This window comes from Coenobita brevimanus, chromosome 55, assembly GCF_032717465.1.
Source record: "Coenobita brevimanus isolate Jiangsu-jjx chromosome 55, ASM3271746v2, whole genome shotgun sequence".
Classification (NCBI taxonomy): domain Eukaryota; kingdom Metazoa; phylum Arthropoda; class Malacostraca; order Decapoda; family Coenobitidae; genus Coenobita; species Coenobita brevimanus.
Window position 1 is genome coordinate 3,852,708 of NC_137008.1, and position 9,632 is coordinate 3,862,339.

Below are 9,632 nucleotides of genomic sequence, written 5' to 3' on the forward strand. Positions count from 1 at the left end.
TTTGGTTATTTTCTCTTAGAAAATAAAGTTTACTGTAGCTTTTCAGGTTTCGTTGAATTTTTAAAGTATATTTTTCTAATACATTTTCACTCTCTCCTATCCGCTCACTCTCCTTTCTTGTGCTATTCCTTTTTAGCAACGCTCATATAGAGCAATTGCTCCACTTTGCAAGTCTAAGTATTTTCATTCTCCTTAATCTTTCTTTACCTGTCTTTAACCCACTTCTGCTCTCGCGTAATCTTGGTTAACTTCTCCAATCTTTGACCTAGTTTTCAACTGTCACTACTACCTTTCCTTTATTCCTGTATCAGTACAACTTCTAACCAGTTTCAAGGCTGGAGGTTTCTCTTAACAGAATAAGACCAAAGGGAAACATTGTCAGATACATCTTCAGGCATCAATGTTAACATTAAATCTGAGATTCATGTCCACACAACCGAAACATGATCTCCAACGGCACAAAACTGCAACTTTTTATTTGAAGTATTACACATGCACATAAATTCCACACACTCCACTGGTAAAAGTGTCTTTAACCATGTTATTAAAATGTCCTGCGTGCCATAACTGTTGCTTTGCCCTCTAAAAGGCACGTATCTGTTTCCTCCATTATGTCTAGCACCTACCAAAGCTGCATCGTCCATCACACCACTGTCATTCTTCTTCCTATTTTTCTTTTCCATATACACCGTTTTTTTTTTCTTTTCACTTTCCCTTTTGCTAGTAATCGAGTTCGGACACATAGCACTACTCTATTCATGGGCACATCCACTCTTTGTAGGTCGGTTGTTAAAATGAGTACCGAGGGTAGTACGTAGGGGAAGTAACTGTGATATCTTGTACGATGCATTTGCTTTTTGCCCTGGGATAGTGAGTGAATATTCCTCTACAAGCGCAATGACCTATCTATCTATCTACATACCTAGGCTGCTTCCCCCAAGGAAAGGGAGGTAGCCGAGACAGGACGACACACTCTCCATTTACTCATCCATTTAAACACATTCATTCACATCTTAGCCCCAAAGGGGAGAACGGACAGATCCTCACCGCACCACACCGCACAAGGGTCAACTGCACACTGCAATCAGTGACATCCGCAGCAGGGCCCGACAGCAGAGCTGGTTTACCCCTGCCCCATCATAACATACCCATCCCCTTACCCGCACCTGACCTGACTAGCTGATCAGACCAAATGCGGGAGAATATCCCCTCAGGGCTGCGTCATCACTTATTTATTCACAATTTCTCTCCATTTATTTCTGTCACGCACAGCCACTCTTCCTTGCTCGACAGACATCCCTCTCACATCCAGCGCTCTCTTCACACTATCCATCCATCCTATTCATGGTCTTCCTCTCAGCCTTACACCTCTCACATCAGATCTAGTTATCTTTTTCACCAATCGCTCATTATCCATTCTCTCCATATGCCCAAACCATCGCAACACCCTCTGCTCAACTCTACCAGCCATCTCCTGAACAACTCCAGTTCTCCTTCGCACTTCATCATTTCGCACCCGATCCATACACGTCACTCCACACATACTCCTCAGACACCTCATCTCCATTACATTCAAACTTTTCCTCTCTGCTACACCCATATTCCATGTTTCAGCCCCATATAATGCAGTCGGTACCACAACACCCTCATACAGCCTTCTCTTTACATCCATTCTAAGCGAACGACATTTAAACACTTTTTTCATTCCTCCCAGCACCTTTCCTACTTCATTTATTCTAAACTTCACTTCTGCATCTATTCTTCCATCCACAGCAACATGTGACCCTAGATATTTAAAACAATCTACCTCCTCAAGCAACTCACCATTCAAAACTATATTCATCCCCCTACCATCTATCAACCTCGTACACTTCATCACTTTACTCTTATTCTCATTTACTTTCAAATTCCTCCTTTCACACACCCTTCCAAACTCCTCTACCAACTGTCTCAATCTCTCCTCTGAATCAGTCACCAGTGCAGAATCATCTGCAAACAGCAGCTGCTTCAGATTCCAATCTCCACCATCAACATTTACCAGACTCAGACCACCTAAAACTCTTGCATTCACCTCCCTTACAACACCATCCATGTAAATATTAAACAACCAAGGTGACATCACACATCCCTGTCGCAGCCCCACTCTCACGGGAAACCAATCACTCACAGCATTTCTCACTCTTACACATGCTCTACTATTTACATAAAAACTTTTCACCCCTTTTAGTAACCTACCATCAAGTCCATACAATCTTAAAACAGTCCACAAAGCCTCCCTATCAATTCTATCATACGCTTTCTCTAAATCCATAAATGTCCAAAACACATCCTTGCCTTTCGCTAAATACTTTTCACACACTTGTCTCACAGCAAACACCTGATCAACGCATCCCCTCCCTCTCCTAAAGCCACACTGCTCATCACTAATCACTCCCTCTGTACCCTCTCTAACTCTCATAATTAACACTCTACCATACACCTTACCTACAACACTCAACAGACTTATACCCCTAAAGCTAGTACATTCATACTTATCACCCTTGCCTTTATACAACGGGACCACACAAGCACTTGCCCAGTCAACTGGCACCATACCTTTCTCAAAGCACACATTCAACAATCTTACTAACCAGTCAACAATAGTCACTCCACCACCCTTCAGGCATTCCACAGCACACCCATCCATACTTGCAGCTTTCCCTGTTTTCATCTCCTTTACTGCCTTCTCCACTTCCTCCTTCGTGATCAAAGAATCATTCAACTCTCCCAACACATTTATTCCTTGCACCCTTCCATCCGCCACAATCTCAGCCACCCTTTTTCCTCCTCTACATTTAATAATCTTTCAAAATACTCTGCCCATCTCTTCCTTACTGCATCCATCTCAATTAACATCCTTCCATCCTCTGCTTTTACTCGTTCTTCCTTCCCAGACTCTCCCTTTCGCACCCTTTTCACCTCCTTCCAAAACATTTTCTTATTCTGTTGAAAATTCTCTGTCAGCCGCCTACCCCACCTCTCATCTGCTGCCACTTTAGCATCACGCACAGCCCTTCTCGCTCTGTTCCTCTTTTCCTTATACCTTTCATATGACATCTCATCCTTCCTCTGCAGCCACACTTCATATGCACGTCTCTTCTCGGCCACAGCCATACTTACTTCCTCGCACCACCATTCACTTCCTTTTCTTACACCACCACCCACACGTCTCACACCACACACCTCTTCTGCATGCCCCACCACAGCACTCTTAAACAACTGCCATTCCTCCTCCACGCTGCCATTTTCCCGATCTTTCACTGCGCTCCACTCATCTTTCAATTTCTCCTGATACTCTATCTTTTTCTCTCTTTTATCCAACTGACTCACTTTCAAAACCTCCCTGCCACACCTAACCCTCCTAGCTCTCACCCATCTCTTACCTACTCTTAACTTTCCCTCCACCAGGTAGTGGTCAGACATACCTCCACCCTCCCCTCTTAGAACTCTCACATCCAACAATCTTCCTATTACATTCCTAGACACAACCACATAGTCCATCAAAGCTCTATCAACAACCCTTCCACCCTCCTGTCTCACCCATGTATACTTATAAATATCTTTCTTCTCAAACAGCGTATTCCCAATCACCATCTCTCGCTCAACACACATCGCAATGACCTAAAATACAGAAATAAACACCCGAGGCAGCGTCTCATAGCGACCACCGCAATCTTTACCTTCCCACTTCTCAAAGTCCATTCATTTTCCACGTCAATCATCTCTCCTTTTTTGTCCTCCCATCAGAGAAACAACTAAGTCTTCATTTCCCTCATTTCCTCGTAGTATTTTCACGACGTTTTATCTAGGTGTGTGTGTGTGTGTGTGTGTGTGTGTGTGTGTGTGGCTTAGGGTGGTCCAGCGTGGGGGAATTTTTTCCTCCATTTTTTTTTCCTTAGTGCTCATCATTCAAACCTATCCAGTGAATGGGGGAAAAAAAAATAGATGATTTTTTCTTCTCAAATCTTGATTATTTTGCAGTAAGTATTCGGTATTTTAAGACATTATGACCTTATAAAAATTTCCTCTGTTCACGCAGAGGAAATAATGTATTTGGTAACTGCTAAACCATCTTGCAATCTGGCAGCTGTATAACCTAGCAACTTCCTAGCTGCTTAGCACAGTCTTCTGGCTCCAGTGCAGTAGCCCGTAAGGTGTGTTCAGTGATGTTCAGTCGTAGCTCTCTGCCTCGTCTATCATGCATACTGATTAACGTGCATCAGTGCCACTAATTAGTGCCTCACGTATCAGTTATATACTGTATGAGTATATTTAATCAATATCTGTGTGTATTTCATTCGTAACATGGCATCAAGTCTTTTTCATCAAATTTTGTTTTCTCACAGACTGAAATAATGTGGCTATGTTATGTAGGGAAAGAGCTATCTACCTTATAGGAAGACTGAGATCATCCCAAAGTCACGTCTACCTATTCGAAGATAGGCTTTTTTTTTTTTTTTTTTTTTTTTAATTATTTGAAGCTAAGAACACCAACACCTGCAAAAAAGAGTGCATCAGTACGACGGTGAAGGATACAATGGATATCTGGAAAATGGCCTGAATCCCCAGGCAGGAGGAGTGGACTGTCAAAGGAATCTTAAATGAGATTTTGATCACTTGGGAGAAGTTGAAGAAGGGATCTACCAGGAAGAATCAGCTTCGGACACAGAAATACAAGTTCACAAAAAATCTTGATAATCTCTTCATCATCAAGCATCATAATGCCGAAAAACTGATTCGGCTGAAGAAAGACATCGTTTTGTTGAAGGATCAAGAATGGGACATCCTGACAAAGTCCTCGCCAAGAGGGAAATGGAGCAAATGTAAGAAAAAGACCAAGTAATATTACAAGAGGAATATGCAAGGAAGCGGATGAGTGAAGAGCTAAAAAACGTTAGTTGGAGTCAACTAGCAGCACTGATGATGATGGACACATTTCATGTCAAAAGAGGCCTCGAGTCAAAATGGATCCAGATTTTATGGTTCCAGCTTCGTCAACAGCTACTCCTCATCTGTCAGCTGGGAGCAAAGCTGGAAACTTACTTTTCTGTTGTCTCGAAGCTGCCTTGGACAGAACCAATACAAGTGACAGACAGGCCGTTCACACTGTGGCAGCTACCGCACCAGATCTTGAAATGAACATACGGGAGCTGCCCATAAGCCGGTCATCAATCAGGAGAGCCCGCATCTAGTATTGTGAAAAATATTTTGCTTCAATGATGTAAGGATTAGAAGACTCTGGAACTGCAAGTTTAGTTCATTTGGGTAGTAAGCTCCTTCCACCTCTGACAGGAAACAAATCTGTTGAACTGCTGTCAATGCTGATCTCGGGGGAGTATGCATCTTCTTCAGGAGAAAAAGTGAAATTGTTGGGTGTTCCACAACTACCATCTGGAATAGGAATGACGCATATTAATCCTGTAGTCAATACCTTGAAGAAGTGGAATGTCGTTGACCGAATGCAACTGCTGCCAACATTGGTCGTGTTCATGGAGCTTGTAAACTGATCGAAGAGCAGTTGGGAAGAAATCTCCTATACTTTCCTTGCAAACACCATATCCGGGAGGTTGTTCTCAAAGAGGTCTTCAAAACAGTTCATGGGTCATCAAGCGGTCTAGATGTTCTCTTGTTCCAACAGATAAAAAAAAAAAGTGGAATCAAATCAACCAGTTCGATTTCTAGCTGGGAAACAGAAGCAGTCATATCAGTGCAGTGTTGAACGATGATTCTGTATCGATGCAAAACATTCTTGACTACTACAGGGAAGCTCTTAAACAGACTAAGACCAGGGACTAATGGAGCTCTGTGTGATCTTCCTGGATGATACTTCTCTCCGACTTCTCTCCGACTGCTTCGTTTTGGATAGCCCTGCTCTGTACACCATGCTCACTTGATGTCTAAAGCATTATAATGTCTCCACATATTCGTGTTTCAACACTAGTTCCAGCTGAACGCCAAATAGAAAATGTTGATTTACACTATGCCTCTGTCTTTTGCTGTTGTCTATGATCCAGTGTGGCTCAAGGCCCCTGAAGTATTTGAAGCTCTTAGCAATGATGCATATTTTCTCAAACAGCTTCGTTACCATGGAGAGAAGATAGATGAAGCAATTGGAATAGTAGCCACAGAAGCTCTCCATCAACATCTTTGGTACTTGGGTGAAAATTAGTAACTCAGGCTCTGTTCAGTGATGGTGTTTCAAGTATTAAAAAAAAAAAAAAAAAAAAAAAAAAAAAAAATCCTTGCGTCTATGTGGGGAAAGACGAAGAGAAGGAACCACCAAAGAAAATGGAGGTGACTTAAAAAACTGGCATCCGCAAACACCAACCGGTTCTTTTGAATCATACTACTCGATTCTGGGATCATCTCCAAAGATGCAGGAGTAGAAGGAAATTCTACGAGATATGAAAGTGGTGGACGATGTGGCCGAAAGAGCGGTGAAAAATCAATCAGGAACGACTTTTCAATTACCAAAAACGAAGACCAAAAGCAGTACCGCCCCCGGTGATCGCCACACATCAGCGTCTGTATCCCAACGCAAACAAGACTACAGTACTTACATGTAATGCGTGCATGTCATCCATTTGTTCTTACGTTATTCTCACATTATGGATGACACGAACACCACTTAATAAAGAATATAATAAATCCTTACCATGCATCAGTTTTCAGGAGCACAATGAATTCTAGAGGGAGAGAGAAAGCTTCAGAAAATCAATAATTTCGGTCCACTTGTGCATTCCCTGAGTGACGCATTAAAGATCTGTAATCTTGCTTAAAGTATTTTCTCGGACTAGTAAAATAAATCAACATTGAACACTAAAAATTCGAAGAACTACTTATTTTGACCACGCTAGAGATCATGGGTACGTGTGTATGTGTAGCGCAGTCAAAGCTAGAAAAAGGAATTTGATGAAACTTGGCAGGATTACTGGAATGGAGTCACAGAAGCGCCAGTTTCAGTATGATGTTGATTGAAATATCCTGAAAGAGTGTCTTGGATTCTAATAATTGTCCCCATTGGTTTCGCAATATGTGCATGTGGAGAAGGCGGCTGGGAATTTCCGTGGAGTTTCATGTGTCATTGTGGAGAGAGAGAGAGAGAGAGATTGGAAATAAACTCCTCTGAATATAACTGTTCATATTCAGCCACGATTTTGTGTCTATATTAGAGAGAGAGAGAGAGAGAGAGAGAGAGAGAGAGAGAGAGAGAGAGAGAGAGAGAGAGAATATGTATACCTGCAGTCCAATGCCTGTTACTTCATTAATGCTACGAACAATTGTATTCAGAAGAAAATGGTGGGCATTGTGGTGGTGGTGGTAGCTGTAATGATGGTGGTGGTGGTAGCTGTGGTGGTAGTGGTGGTGGTAGCTGTGGTGGTCGCGGTGGTGGCAACTTGTGATGGTGGTGGTGGTTGCCGTGATGATGACGGTGGTGGTGGTGATGGTAGTTGTGATAGAAATGTTGGTGGCTGTATCTGTTATGTTGCCCTCCGTCATTGGTGGTGGTGTTGGTAGCGATGATGATGATGATGATGACGATGATGGTGGTGGTGGTAGCTGTGGTAGGGGTGGTGGTAATGGTGGTGGTGGTGATAGGTGTGGTGATGGTAGTGTTGTTGTTAGTGGTGGTAGCTGTTCAGAAACCGCTCTCATTTGGCCAAGTTATGTGCGATCCGATATGGCCACGAGGCTCTTTTATGTCCTGAACTTCTAGTCATTGTGCACCACACTCGCCCCTCATCTTTACCTGACGTCCTTTCCTCACACATCATCAATATCTGTCTAGCACATTACCATAATATCTGCCCTCGGCCCTCAACACGTTATCTCCACATCATTCCTGGCAGTGAAAGACGCTTTTCATGGGACAAGGTAATGTACGGTAAGCCCTCGCTGATATTCAACTACTGCTTAAATGAAATACGCCCCTAAAAGAAATATATCAGTGTACTAGAATGGTCTTTATTCAGTTGTTTATATTTTCATATCAGTATTCACAGTATTGAGAAATAGTTCAAACATCTGCGCTTTTTTTTTTTTTTTTTTTGCTTATGTTATTGGGACATTTAAAAAATACTGTAAATATCTTTATGACTGTTATCATCGATACGTCATTTTCTCACGTAATGGTATGCCTTCAGGCAAATCCGCAACACATGTAAGCGCTTGAAATCAAGTTGATGAATACAGTTAATTATCTTTCAATGTGTATATTTTTCTATCGCATGTGGAGAAAAAACGACAATATTGCATAATGCATAATAAATGTGATGACGTCAATGCTAATAACTGTAACTATTGGTTACATCATTCATTCATTCATTGCCAGACGCCATGTATCCCAAACGGGGTGGCCAAGGGCTTAGAGTTAATTGTTTTACAGGGAGGGGCACTAATCCTCCACCAACCCCACTTGACACGTAGGGAGAACGAGCCAACAGCATCTGGTGTTCCCAGGCGGTCACCCACCCAAGTACTAACCAGACTCAACGTTGCTTAACTTCGCTGATCGCACGGGAAACGGTGTACTCCACATGGTATACTTCATTATATTCTTGAGAAGTTATTGCCTTCTTGAACAATTCAGCCGTCGCTTTTCTTTTGTTGGTTCTATTTTGCATGCATTTATTGCTATTCTTGCTTAACCCTGGTCTGTCTGGCTGAGCAGACCCGTCTTCCACGTGTAAGAATCTACCTCCTTGGAACCGTCTTACAGCGACCCTTTGAAGAAAACAACGCCTAATAAGGGTTTGACCAGGATCTTTCCTTCGGTGAGATGCAGGGAACTGATGAGGAGGTTTCGCTCCCAGATGGACGCCACAGCTACCACAACGTGTTGGATCATCGTCAGCACCTTTCCTGTATCTGGGGAATACTTACGGATTTTAGCATTTTCAAACGTTCTGTGTGTGTGTGTGTGTGTGTGTGTGTGTGTGTGTGTGTGTGTGTGTGTGTGTGTGTATGTGTGTGTGTGTGTGTGTGTGTGTTTCTTACTTTGTTTTTTACTGCTTCCCTCCGGCATAGCGGATAATGAAGTAAAATTCTTTCTCTTCCCTATTATTGCTATTCCTAAAATAATAAATGCTGGCCAAATGCTGTTGTTGTTGGTGATAGTACCGGCGTTCTTGATAATTCAATTTTATAGATTTTAAACCCCCAACACAGGTAGATCCACTATCTGACACGGCAACGAGACTTCCAGCACGTACCCAAGATTGGGAGTGGGAGATGTGTGTTACTGAGGGTGCATGTGGGAGCTTTATGTATGGCTTCAGTGCTGGTGCCCTAATGTGCATCGTGTACGTGAGTAAATGAATGTGTGTGTAATTGTGTGTTTGATAGAGAGAGAGAGAGAGAGAGAGAGAGAGAGAGAGAGAGAGAGAGAGAGAGAGAGAGAGAGAGAGAGAGAGAGAGAGAGAGAGAGAGAGAGAGAGAGAGAGAGAGAGAGAGAACATACGAGAGCTTGATCGATGTCGGTAAATGTGAGAGACTTTGTTTCAGTGTGGCTCTAAATGTGCTTCTGCATAATTGTCAGGTCAAGAACGAACACATTTACAACTCTGCCATTTGTTTTCATTGGTGTTCGAGTG

At 42.6% G+C, this 9,632-nt stretch overlaps 1 pseudogene; it reads right to left on the reverse strand.

Moving 5' to 3' along the window:
• Positions 1-8,474: 8,474 nt before the first annotated feature.
• On the reverse strand, positions 8,475-8,594 carry LOC145401519 (5S ribosomal RNA; annotated as a pseudogene).
• Positions 8,595-9,632: the final 1,038 nt, after the last annotated feature.